Source organism: Somniosus microcephalus, chromosome 5 (assembly GCF_052327205.1).
Source record: "Somniosus microcephalus isolate GS21.2 chromosome 5, FLI_Smic_1.0, whole genome shotgun sequence".
Lineage (NCBI taxonomy): Eukaryota > Metazoa > Chordata > Chondrichthyes > Squaliformes > Somniosidae > Somniosus > Somniosus microcephalus.
Window position 1 is genome coordinate 218,549,544 of NC_140991.1, and position 14,120 is coordinate 218,563,663.

The following is a 14,120-nucleotide window of genomic DNA, read 5'->3' on the forward strand; positions in this document are numbered from 1 at the left end:
GTAAAAGGTAAAATAATAAAAAGGGCAAAAGCAGGAACTAAGTGTCACAAAACATATTTGAAAGTTCTCTATCTGAATGCACGTAGCATTCGTAACAAAATAGACGAGTTAATGGCACAAATAACTACATATGAATATGATCTTGTGGCCATTACAGAAACATGGCTGCAGGGTGACAATGCCTGGGAATTAAACATACCAGGTTATTTAACGATCAGGAAGGACAGGCAGGAAGGAAGGGGAGGTGGGGTGGCTATGTTAATAAAGGAAGGAATCACTGTAATACAGAGAAATGATATTGGGTCAAAAGATCAGGATAATGAAACAGTTTGGGTGGAGGTAAGGAATAATAAGGGGAAAAAACACTAGTGGGCGTAGTCTATAGGCTTCCGAACAGTGGCAATTCTGTTGGACGGGGTATCAATCAGGAAATAGTTGAGGCTTGTAATAAGGGAACATCTATAATTATGGGGGATTTTAACTATCATATTAATTGGACAAATCAAATTGGGCAGGGCTGCCTTGAGGATGAGTTCATTGAGTGTATTAGGGATGGGTTTCTTGAGCAGCATGTAACTGAACCAACCAGGGGGCAAGCAACCTTAGATCTGGTCCTGTGTAACGAGACGGGATTAATTAAAAATGTCCTAGTAAAGGATCCCCTTGGAATGAGTGACCATAACATGGTTGAATTCCATATTCAATTAGAAGGTTGGATCTCAAACAAGCGTGCTAAGCTTGAATAAAGGAGACTATGAAGGTATGAGAGTGGAATTGAGTAGAGTGGATTGGGAAAATAGATTAAAGGGTAAGACGATACATGATCAGTGGTGTACATTTAAGGAGTTATTTTACAACTTCCAAAAAAAATATATTCCACTGAGAAGAAAAGGGTGTAAAAGAAAAGACAGCCATCCGTGGCTAAGTAAAGAAATTAAGGATAGTATTCAACTAAAAACAAGGGCATATAAGGTAGCCAAATCTAGTGGGAGGATAGAGGATTGGGAAAACTTTAAAAGACAGCAAAAAATAACAAAAAGATTGATTAAGAAAGGGAAGATAGATTATGAAAGTAAATTAGCAAAAAATATAAAAACAGATAGTAAGAGTTTTTATAGTTATATAAAAAGAAAAAGGGTGGCTAAAGTAAATGTTGGTCCCTTAGAGGATGAGACCGGGAAATTAATGGTGGAAAATATGGAGATGGCAAAAACACTGAATGAATATTTTACATCAGTCTTTACAGTAGAAGACACTAAGAATATCCCAACACTGGACAAACAGGGGGCTAAATGGGGGGAGGAGCTAAACACGATCAAAATCACTAAGGAAGTGGTACTCGGTAAAATAATGGGACTCAAGGCGGATAAATCACCTGGACCTGATGGCTTACATCCTAGGGTCTTGAGGGAAGTGGCGGTAGGGATTGTGGATGCATTGGTAATAATTTTCCTAAACTCCCTGGACTCGGCAAAGGTCCCGGCGGACTGGAAAACTGCTAATGTAACACCCTTATTTAAAAAGGGCAGTAGACAGAAGGCTGGAAACTAAAGACCAATTAGCCTAACATCTGTGGTACGTAAAATTTTGGAGTCCATTATTAAGGAGACAGTAACAGGACATTTGGATAATCATAATTTAACAGGACAAAGTCAGCATGGTTTTATGAAGGGGAAGTCATGTTTGACAAATTTGCTGGAGTTCTTTGAGGAAGTAACGCATAGGGTGGATAAAGGGGAACCAGTGGACGTAGTGTATTTAGACTTCCAAAAGGCATTTGACAAGGTGCCACACAAAAGATTATTGCTTAAGATAAAAAATCACGGGATTGGGGGTAATATTCTGGCATGGATAGAGGATTGGCTATCTAACAGAAGGCAGAGAGTTGGGATAAATGGTTCATTCTCAGACTGGCAATCAGTAACTAGTGGTGTTCCGCAGGGGTCAGTGCTGGGTCCCCAACTCTTTACAATCTATATTAACGATTTGGAGGAGGGGACCGAGTGTAACATATCAAAGTTTGCAGATGATACTAAGATGGGAGGGAAAGTAGTGAGTGAGGAGGACATAAAAAACCTGCAAGGGGACATAGACAGGCTAAGTAAGTGGGCAGAGATTTGGCAGATGGAATACAATACTGGAAAGTGTGAGGTTATGCACTTTGGCAGGCAAAATCGTAGAGCAAGTTCTGGGACTAGGGACAGGGTCACTGGCAAGGTTTGGAAGCTAAGCAGAGCCAGGCCTGGTTAGTACCTAGAGGGGTGACCATCAGGGAAGACCAGATGCAGAAGGTCACGGAAGGAGCCCCGAGGAGGGGTGGTTGGTGAGAAGGTCATGGAAGGAGGAGCGGCTGGTGAGCAGGCCCGGGCGTTGGGCTGAAGATTGTCGGACAGGAAGAATTGTGGAAATGGAATGGCGGCGCGCAGCGGCTTTGCTTCTCCCAGTCATGGGAGCTTGCAAGATCACATTTTGTTGTTCATGTACTTGTGCAATGACAATAAAGTTGAATTATTATTATTATTATCTTAATGGCAAGAAACTTGAAAGTACTGAAGTACAAAGGGATCTGGGGGTCCTGGTGCACGAAACTCAAAAGGTTAGTATTCAGGTGCAGCAAGTGATTAAGAAGGCCAATGGAATGTTGGCTTTCATTGCTAGGGGGATAGAATATAAAAATAGGGAGGTATTGCTTCAGTTGTACAAGGTATTGGTGAGACCGCAGCTGGAATACTGCGTACAGTTTTGGTGTCCATACTTAAGAAAGGACATACTTGCTCTCGAGTCAGTACAAAGAAGGTTCACTCGGTTAATCCCGGGGATGAGGGGATGGACATATGAGGAGAGGTTGAGTAGATTGGGACTCTACTCATTGGAGTTCAGAAGAATGAGAGGCGATCTTATTGAAACATATAAGATTGTGAAGGGGTTGGATCGGGTGGATGCGGGGAGGATGTTCCCGATGATGGGTGAAACTAGAACTAGGGGGCATAGTCTTAGAATAAGGGGCTGCTCTTTCAAAACTGAGATGAGGAGGAACTACTTCACTCAGAGGGTGGTAGGTCCATGGAATATGCTGCCCCAAAAAGCTGTAGAAGCTACATCATTACATAAATTTAAAACAGAAATAGACAGTTTCCTAGAAGTAAAGGGAATTAAGGGTTACGGGGAGCGGGCAGGAATTTGGACATGAGTCTAGGTTCGGATCGGTCATGGCCCTGTGGGTAGCGGAGCGGGCCCAGGGGCCGTGTAGCCTGATCCTGCTCCTATTTCGTGTGTCTAATTCTGTTAGATTCAGGAGATGGTTCTGTGATAGTGGATTGGCGGTTAGGATCAGATCAGCCATGATCTTATTGAATGGCGGAGCAGGCTCGAGGGGCCGATTGGCCTACTCCTGCTCCTATTTCTTATGTTCTTTGTTCTTATGTTCATTCACGACTGGATGTAGCCTTAAACCAGGGTTGGTTGCCTGGCTTGATGTTAATGTTAGAGGAAGGGATATGCCAGGCCATGAGGTTACAGATTGTGGTGGAATACAATTCTGCTGCTGATGACTCACAGTGCCTCAGGGATGCCCAGTTTTGAGCTGCTAGATCTGTTCTGAATCTATCCCATTTAGCACGGTGGTAGTGCCACACAACATGATGGAGGGTGTCCTCAGTGTGCAGAGGGGACTTCGTTTCCACAAGGACTGTGCGGTGCTCACTGCTAGCAATGCTGTCATGGACAGATACATCTGCGACAGGTAGATTGGTGAGGACAAGTTGAAGTAGGTTTTTCCCTTGTGTTGGTTCTCTCACCACCTGCTGCAGGTCCAGTCTGGCGGCTATGTCCTTCAGGACTCGGCCAGCTCAGTCAAGTAGTGCTGCTACTGAGCCATTCTTGAAGTCCCCCACCCAGAGTACATTCGGTGCCCTTGCTACCCTCAGTGCTTCTTCTAAGTGGTGTTCAACATAGAGGAATACTGATTCATCAGCTGAGGGAGGGCAGTAGGTGATAATCAACAGGAGGTTTCCTTGCCCATGCTTGACCTGATGCCATCAGATTTCATTGGGTCCGGAGTCTGTGTTGAGGACTCCCAGGGCCACTCCCTCCCGACTGTATACCACAGTGCCGCCACCTCTGGCGAGTCTGTCCTGCCGATGGGACAGGACATAACAACAACAACAACTTGTATTTACATAGTGCCTTTGATGTAAGAACATAAGAAATAGGAGCTGGAGTAGGCCGTTCGACCCTTCGAGCCTGCTCCGTCATTCAATGAGATCATGGCTGATCTTCTGCCTCAACTCCATTCACCGGCCCTATCGCCATATCCCTTGGCGCTGAAGGAGATTACAGTAGTAAAATATCCCAAGGCGCTTCACAGGAGTATTATAAGACAAAAAATTTGACACCATAAGGAGAAATTAGGGCAGGTGACCAAAGCTTGGTCAAAGAGGTAGTTTTAAGGAGTGGCTTAAAGGAGGAAAGAGAGGCAGAGAGGTTTAGGCAGGGAATTCCAGAGCTTAGGGCCTAGGCAACAGAAGGCATGGCCACCAATGGTTGAGCGATTATAATCAAGGATGCTCAAGAGGGCAGAATTAGAGATGCGCAGATATCTCAGTGCGGGGAGGGGGAGCAGTGGTGGTGTGGTGTTGTGGGGCTGAAGGAGATTACAGAGCTAAATGTAAGAAGTCACACAACACCAGGTTATAGTTCAACAGTTTTATTTGAAATCACAAGCTTTCGGAGCGCTGCTCCTTCGTCAGGTGAAGTGGAGAGATGCATAAAGACACAGCTTATATAGTCAGAAAATAATGCCAGATGATTACAGGTAATCTTTCTAACTGCCATTTATCACACCTCGGCAGAGAGATAATCAGAGCAATCAAAGGTGTGAATGGTGTCCAAACAGGTCAGTCAGGAAAACATTACATCAAAGAACAATGAGGTGGGGTCACAAGGGGTCAAATGTTGCAGATGCTGGGGTCTGTATGAAAAACAAAAAACAGACAAAAAAACATTGTTTTGCTGGAAATCACAGCAGGTCCAGCCGCATCTGTGTAGAGAGAACAAGCCAACGGCGACTTGAGTCTGGATGACCCTATGTCAGGTGGGGTTACATGTAGCGTGACATGCACCCAAGATCCCGGTTGAGGCTGTCCTCATGAGTGCGGAACTTGGCTATCACTTTCTGCTCTACGATTTTGCGTTGTCGTGTGTCTCGAAGGCCGCCTTGGAGAATGCTTACCCAAAGATCGGAGGCTGAATGTCCTTGACTGCTGAAGTGTTCCCCAACTGGGAGGGAACACTCCTGCCTGGCAATTGTTGCGCGGTGTCCGTTCATCCGTTGTCGCAGTGTCTGCATAGTCTCACCGATGTACCATGCTCCGGGGCATCCTTTCCTGCAACGTATGAGGTAGACAACGTTGGCCGAGTCACATGAGTATGTACCATGTACCTGGTGGGTGGTGTCCTCACGTGTGATGATGGTATCTGTGTTGATGATCTGGCATGTCTTGCAGAGGTTGCCGTGGCAGGGTTGTGTGGTGTCGTGGTCGCTGTTCTCCTGAAAGCTGGGTAATTTGCTGCGAACGATGGTCTGTTTGAGGTTAGGCGGCTGTTTGAAGGTGAGTAGTGGAGGCGTGGGGATGGCCTTAGCGAGGTGTTTGTCGTCATCGATGACATGTTGAAGGCTGCGAAGAACATGGCGTAGTTTCTCCACTCCGGGGAAGTACTGGACGACGAAGGGTACTCTGTTGGTTGTGTCCTGTGTTTGTCTTCTGAGGAGGTCTATGCGATTTTTTGCTGTGGCCCATCGGAACTGTCGATCGACGAGTCGAGCGTCATATCCCATTCTTATGAGGGCGTCTTTCAGCGTCTGTAGGTGTCCATCGCGTTCCTCCTCGTCTGAGCAGATCCTGTGTATTCGCAGGGCTTGTCCATAGGGGATGGCTTCTTTAACGTGGTTAGGGTGGAAGCTGGAGCAGTGGAGCATCCTGAGGTTGTCCGTGGGCTTGCAGTAGAGTGAAGTGCTGAGGTGTCCGTCTTTGATGGAGATTCGTGTGTCCAAGAAGAAACTGATTCTGAGGAGTAGTCCATGGTGAGTTTGATGGTGGGATGGAACTTGTTGATGTTATCGTGTAGTCTTTTCAGTGATTCTTCGCCGTGGGTCCATAGGAAGAAAATGTCGTCGATGTATCTGGTGTATAGCATTGGTTGGAGGTCCTGTGCAGCGAAGAAGTCCTGCTCGAACTTGTGCATGAAGATGTTGGCATATTGGGGTGCGAATTTGGTCCCCATTGGCTGTTCCGTGTATTTGGGTAAAGAACTGGTTGTCGAAGGTGAAGACATTGTGGTCAAGGATGAAGCGGATGAGTTGTAGGATGGCGTCTGGAGATTGGCTGTTGTTGGTGTTGAGTACTGAGGCTATCGCAGCGATGCCGTCATCGTGGGGGATACTGATGTAGAGTGCCGAGACATCCATCGTGGCGCGGAGTGTTCCTGGTTCAACTGGTCTGTGGGTGCTGAGTTTCTGTAAGAAGTCTGTAGTGTCGCGACAGAAGCTGGGGGTTCCCTGTACGATGGGTTTCAGGATACCCTCGACGTATCCAGAGAGGTTCTTACACAGGGTTCCATTGCCTGATACGATAGGATGCCCGGGTGTGTTGGCTTTGTGTATCTTTGGGAGGCAGTAGAAGTCTCCCACGTGGGGAGTACGTGGGATGAGAGCGCGTAGGATGCTTTGAAGGTCTGGATCAAAGGTCTTGATCAGTCTGTTGAGTTGGTGGGTGTGTTCTTTGGTCGGATCTAAGGGTAACTGTCTGTAGTCTTCCTGGCTGTCCAGCTGTCAGTATGCTTCTTTGCAATAGTCCATTCTGTTCTGTCTGACAATGGCTCCTCCTTTGTCTGCTGGTTTGATGACGATGTTGCGGTTGGTCTTGAGAGCGTGGATGGCGTTGCGTTGTGCTCGGGTGACATTCTGGACTGTCTTGTGAGTGCGGCTGATGAATCTGGCGTTGATGCATCTCCTGACAGCTTGAGCATACATGTCAAGCTTAGGGCAGCGACCCTCCAGAGGGGTCCAATTTGACTCTTTCTTCTTCGGTTGCTGCACTGCGGATCCCTCTGTCTGCTGTTCTGGATCATTGGTTGTCTCATTGGGTTCGCTGCTGACACCTTGGGATTTGTGGAAGAATTCCCGGAGCCTCATTCTCCTGATGAATTCCTCTGTGTCTGCCGCGAGACCGATGGGGTCCATTTTGGTGGTGGGGCAGAATTTGAGCCCTCGGCTGAGAACTTCAATTTCGTCTGGTTGAAGGGTGTGGTCGGACAAGTTGACGATGGACTTCCCTGTGGTTTCAACCGTGGTACCAGGGGAGGCTTGGTTGCTGCTGGTGGTGATGCCGAGTTTCTCAAGCTTCCTGTTCTTGGTGTGCATGTAGGCAGTGTAGTTCCGTTGCCTCGTCTGTTTGGCGGCATCTCGTAGCTGGTCTGCTGTGTCCTGAGCACAGGCTGGGAACATGGACTCTATTTCGGTTTCGAGGTTGCGGCGTCTGCTGTAGAGCTGGTGTACGAGATGGTTGAGGAGTGTGTGAGAGGTATGACGGCAGAGTCTCTCAGCGTAGTCTGTGTTGTAGGTCGACTTGAGTGGGTTCGTGATCTGTAGTCCTTTTGGGATCTTGTCTGCTTTCTTGCATCTCTGTAGAAACTTGATGCCTGTGTCGATATGCGCAATCTTCTTGGAGATCCTCTCCACTTTGAGCCGGCTGTTTGTGGTGTCGATAGTAGCCATGATGTGGAGATGCCGGTGTTGGACTGCGGTGGACAAATGTAAGAAGTCACACAACACCAGGTTATAGTCCAACAGTTTTATTTGAAATCACAAGCTTTCGGAGCGCTGCTCCTTCGTCAGGTGAAGTGGAGAGATGCATAAAGATACAGCTTATATAGTCAGAGAATAATGCCAGGTGTTTACAGGTAATCTTTCTAACTGCCGTGATTATCTCGCTGCCGAGGTGTGATAAATGGGAGCGCGGGAGACGCCATTTTTAGAAGCCGCAGCGGAGAAGAAGGGCGAGCGCGGGAAGAAAGGAAAGCGCGGGAGACGCCATTTTGTGCCAGCGGAGAAGAAGGGAAAGCGCGGGAGATGCCAGTTAAATCACACCCAGGGATGCCGAAGAGTGGCAGTATCTCTACGTTCGACAATGAAGTCGAAGATTGGGCGACATATGTGGAACGTACTGAGGTGTACTGCAGGGCGAATGAAGTGCCAGATGCTAGGAAAGCACTTGTTTTGTTAAATTCCATGGGTGCAAAAACTTATGGGTTACTGCGAAACCTAATAACCCCAGAGAAGCCTGTGAATAAGAATTTCGAAAGCATAGTAGAAATCCTACAGGACCACTTAAACCCCACACCGCTGCTGATAGCAGAACGATTTAAGTTCCATAAAAGGAACCAACACCAAGACGAAAGCAATGCTGAGTACTTAACGGAACTGTGCAAGCTATCGAAACACTGCCAGTTTGGAGTGGGACTAGCAGATACGTTAAGGGACAAGTTTGTGTGTGGGCTTCAAAGTGATAGAAGCCGTTTCTGGGTTCCATCAGAAAGGGATCTTACGCTGGACAAGGCTTTCAGTATGGCAGTATCACACGAAGCAGCCGCAAGGGGCGCTGCAGAGATACAACGGAGACCGCAGGAATATGGCACCAATGAAATGTCCTATGGAACAGGGAAGTGTTATCACTGCGGCAGAACAACACATGACCAGAAGGATTGTTGGTTCAAGGACCAAGTGTGCAGACAGTGTGGAAAAGCAGGACACATAGCAAGAGTCTGCAGGTCTGGGAAGAAAACCAACAGCAAGAAATCTCCACAGGAGAAGTACAAAAAGGTACTCAAGGTGATGGACAGTAGTTCAGATGAACAGAAAAGTGACACAGACTCCGGAAGCAAGGAGCTGGGTTGTCTGAAACTACATAAGGTAACCAAAATGGAGGATCACCAGACTATCTGGGTTACACTCAAGATAGACGGAGTCCAAGTGAAAAGGGAATTGGACACAGGATCAGCCCTAACAGTCATAAACCAAAGGGTCTACAAGCGGCTATTTTCACATATACCCTTGAAAGCTACAGAGATTGTCTTGAAGACGTACACGGGGCAAAAAGTTTACCCCAAAGGAAAAATAAGGGTGAAAGTGATATACAAAGGCCAGGAAATACCTAAAATGGACTTCTATGTATTGCCAGATGGAGGACCACCACTGCTAGGACGTGAATGGATCCAGAAGATACAATTAGATTGGCATTCCATACAGGCACTGAAGGTTGAGGCCAAAAAGGGTGACGACGTCACACCTGGACGACTGTCAAAAATGCTAACTGACGCAAAAGAAGTGTTCCAGGAGGGACTCGGAACACTAAAAGGCATAACAGCAACGATTAAAATAGAGGAAAATGCAAGCCCAAAGTTTCTTAAGGCCAGACCAGTGCCTTATGCGATCAGACCAGCCATCGAAGCAGAGCTGGAAGGGTTGGAACGTTCAGGAGTACTGTCCAAAGTAGACTGGAACGAGTGGGCTACACCCATCGTTCCTGTAATGAAGAGGTCGTTGAGTAATACGCCTGGGGAACCAAAGAAGGTCCGCATCTGTGGGGATTTTAAGGTGACAGTGAACCCAGTCCTTCACACGGTACAATATCCGCTTCCACGAGTTGAGGATATTTTCGCCTCGCTATCTGGAGGTAAACGCTTCACCAAAATTGATCTAGCCCAGGCGTACTTGCAAATGGAGGTAGAAGAAGCCTCGAAACAATACCTCACGATCAACACTCATAAAGGTCCCTATCAATACAACCGGCTGGTGTTCGGGGTAGCATCGGCTCCGGCTATTTGGCAAAGGGCAATGGATCAAGTCCTGCAAGGGATTCCAGGGACCCAGTGTTATTTGGACGACATCCTGGTCATGGGCGAAAATGACAGTGATCACCTCGTCAACTTGGAGAAGGTGCTCACCAGATTAAAGGAATATGGGCTACGAGCTAATCGCCACAAGTGCGAGTTTTTCCAGAAGCAGATCTCGTATTGTGGCCACGTCATCGATGAAGAGGGGTTACCTAAGTCCCCTGAAAAGATTGAGGCAGTAGTCAAGGCTCCAGCACCGGAAAATGTGTCACAACTGAGGTCGTTCCTCGGGCTGGTAAACTACTACCATAAGTTCTTACCAAATTTGTCCACGGTATTACACCCACTGAACACCCTACTGCAAACAGGGGTACCATGGAAGTGGAATGACGAACGTAGACAGGCTTTCCAGAAGTGTAAAAAATTGATCACATCAAAAGAGGTGTTGGCCCATTTCAACCCAGCACTACCAATTCGTTTGGCATGTGATGCATCACCCTATGGTATTGGAGCGGTGCTGTCGCACAAATTCCCAGACGGGTTGGAGAGGCCAGTAGCCTTTGCGTTTCGGTCACTAACCTCAGCCGAGCGCAACTACGCCCAGATTGACAGGGAGGCCCTCAGCCTAGTGTGGGGAGTAAAAAAATTCAACCACTATCTGCATGGGCAGAAGTTCACCTTGCTGACTGACCACCAACCACTTGTCTCCATCTTTAATCCAAAGAAGGGCGTTCCGGTGATGACTGCACAACGGTTACAAAGATAGTCCCTTTTTCTAGGGGCGAACCAATATGAAATAGAATATAAAGGCACGAAACAGCATGGAAACGCTGATGGGCTATCACGCTTGCCACTGCCTACTGTGGAGGAAGCACCAGCAGTGGACCCTATCGAGATATTTTATTCGTCAATAATTGAACGATTGCCAGTAACGAACGCGGATATAGAGAAGGAGACCCGCAATGATCCGACACTGTCTCGGGTATATGATTTGACGGTGAGGGGATGGCCAACACATGGCGACTCACTGTTGCCAGCATTCTCATCCAGAAGAGAACAGCTGTCAGTATGCCAGGGGACAGTGATGTGTGGATCCCGAGTGGTGATTCCACCCAAGTTAAGGGAGAGAGTGCTAAATGAGCTTCATGAAGGTCATCTGGGAGGGGTGAAAATGAAAAGCCTTGCCAGGGCTTATGTGTGGTGGCCGGGGATCGATCAACAAATCGAGGACCTAACCAAGAGCTGCTCAGGATGCCAGAAGGTCCAAAATGCACCACCACATGCCCCTCTACACCCATGGGAGTGGCCCTCCTCTCCATGGCAACGGGTGCATATTGATTTTGCTGATCCATTCATGGACTCAATGTTCTTAATAGCAGTGGATGCTCACTCGAAATGGCCTGAGGTGATAAAAATGTCCTCAACCACTACAGAGAAAACGATTGCAGTCCTACGGACCATATTTGCCAGGAACGGCTTGCCAGAGCAGATATGCTCTGATAATGGACCACAGTTTGTGTCCGAAGAGTTTCGAAAATTTATGAGAAGGAATGGGGTAAGGCATTACACATCCGCCCCGTATCATCCAGCCACAAATGGATTGGCTGAGAGGTTCGTACAAACCTTTAAGAAGGCGATAAAGGCCATGTGCGACGATGAAATTCCACTACAGCATAAGGTGGACAATTTCCTATTAGCCTACAGAAATGCGACACATGCAGTCACCAACCAGACCCCGGCCATGATGTTCTTTAACCGAAGGTTGAGATCTCGTCTGGATTTGCTCAGACCAAATGTGCGAAGAAATGTTGAGGATAAACAATTCCAGCACATCAATGAGAAGCCGACAAGGAGCTTCAATGTAGGACAAGACAACCAGTCTTGGCCCATGACTACCGAACAGAGAAATGGCAACCCGGAACGATATGCACAAGGCAGGGGCCATTAATGTACACAGTGGATGTCGGGGAGAACATTGTGAGACGCCACGTCGATCAGATCTTACCGTCACAGGAAGGAATCAACCCCATGTCTCGAGTACCTGGGGATGAACCCGACATACCGGTAGCATCTACCTCCGAACCAGTAGCAGTGGAAACCGATGAACTAACCGACGAAAAGGGGCCAGAATTGCCTCTGCACCAAGACCAAGAACCTCAGGAAAGGCGCTATCCCGAAAGGATCAGGAAGCCGCCCCAAAGACTGAATCTATAAATGGACTATTGTTGTTTAATGTACATGTTAAAGTGTTAATTGTTATTTGAATATTATGGGTACTACTAATCTAAAAGGGGAGGAATTGTAGTGTATGTACCTTTAAGAGAGAACTACTTTTACAGCTCCTGTATACTGTAGTACCGGCAGTGACCACACCTGTATATAAGCCTTGAGCATGCCTCTGTACCCCCAGTCTTGAGACTACCCTACTCCAGTAAATACCTGTTGATTGTTAAGTTACAGCATCCGTGTGGTTATTGAAAAACATCATACTCTCAGAATCACGGATCTAACAGACAGTACCTGAGGAGAGACAACCATTAACAATGTCAGCTAACAAGGGAACCAAAAATGGAAGTTGGGTGGTCAGCAGTTTGGTGGGAATAGGGTCGAGGGAGCAGGAAGTGGGTCTCATGGACAAGATGAGCGCGGAGAGGTTATGAGGGGAGATCGGAGAGAAACTGGAGAAAGATGTGAGTTCAGGGCTAGAGCAGGGGGAACCTTAGAGGAAGTTTGGCCCAGTGAGCTAGGTGAAGGAAGGGAAGTGGCAGAGGCAGCTGAACAGATGGTCTCAATCTTAGCGACAAAGAAGTCCATGAGCTCCTCACACATGTTGTCGGAGGTGAGGGTGGAGGAGACAGGGGAGGGGGGTTTAAGAAGATGGTTAGCAGTGGAGAATAGAAGCCAGGGTTTATCTTTGCATTCCAGAATGATTCTGGAATAGTGAGAAATTTTGGCAGATGAGAGCAGGACCCGATAATGCTTTATGTGGTCCAACCAGATCTGGCGGTGAATGGCTTAACCAGTTGTCCACCACATCCATTCAAGTCTGCGTCCCAGGGACGGTGATGAGGAGCCTGGGACATTGGCTGAAAGGTATGATTCTGTGAGTAGGACTATGTCAGGCTGTTGCTTCACTAGCCTGTGGGACAGTGGCTTCCAATCTTGGCAGAAGTCCCTAGATGTTAGTGAGGAGGACTTTGCAGGGTTGGCTGGGCTGGTGTGCCGTTGTTGTGTCCGAAGCCGGTGCCGAGGTCGATGCCAGGTGGTCCGTCTGATTTTACTCTTACTGTTTCTTGTAGCGGTTTGTTACAACTGAGTGGCTTGCTAGGCCATTTCAAAGGGCAGTTACGAGTCAACCACATTGCTGTGGCTCTGGAGTCACATATAGGCCAGACCAGGTAAGGACAGCAGATTTCCTTCTCTACAGGACATTAGTGAACTTTCATGGTCACCATGAAAGCTTGAGCTTCCCTTAGGTGCATTGTTTGTCAGTTAGCTGCCAGTGGGTAGAGGGAAAAAGAAGAAGGGAAAAGAACCAGGCAGGGAGGGACCAAGGCGTAGTATTCATAACACCTGTGAAGAGATTAGACGGGCTGCAATGTTCCCCTTAAGCTGTGCGGCCATGCAGGGCTCCAGGGGTCCCCTGCAGCCACTTTGCTGGCTTTTAAATGGGAAAAAATGCGCATTAAAGGGGCCGCACAGCCCCAAAACAAATTACAGGGAACATTGATGGGCTGTTTAATTTTTCCCGCCGTGCTGAGGAGAATAGCGTGGACATTGTGTCTAGCATTTGGAATGGAGGTAAATCTGATTTTTTTTTTTACGGTGCACATACATAACAATCCACAAACAGGCGACCTTCCCTACAAACAAGCAAGTTTCTTGGCTTCTTTCCTGTCACAGCTGCACTCATCGCAAACACTTAAATGCCACTGAGTCTTAATCTACAACTCTTCCACCCTGAAATTATAGGCCATCCTACCATTGAATTATTGACCCTAATATCAAGAGGAAACTGTATTGTTATAATCTACTTATGCATTTGGGAGCTATTGAACAATGTTGTTAAGAAAATGATCATTTTTAAACAGTATTCCTAAGAAGCAAATTCCTAAATTACATAGAATAATTAATTCAAGCATAGCATTGAAGTTTATTTATCCTATTTCATAAAGTATTAAAGGCAGATGCTTTTCCAAAAAGTTTGTTAAATAGAGATTTTTCTTTCT

General features: G+C 47.1%; 1 protein-coding gene across 1 annotated transcript in view; it reads left to right on the plus strand.

Annotated features, from left to right (window-relative positions):
- Nucleotides 1-14,120, plus strand: part of dnah5 (dynein, axonemal, heavy chain 5) — a 754,701-nt gene that overhangs the window by 563,064 nt on the left and 177,517 nt on the right. The gene's annotated exons all lie outside the window — the stretch shown is intronic.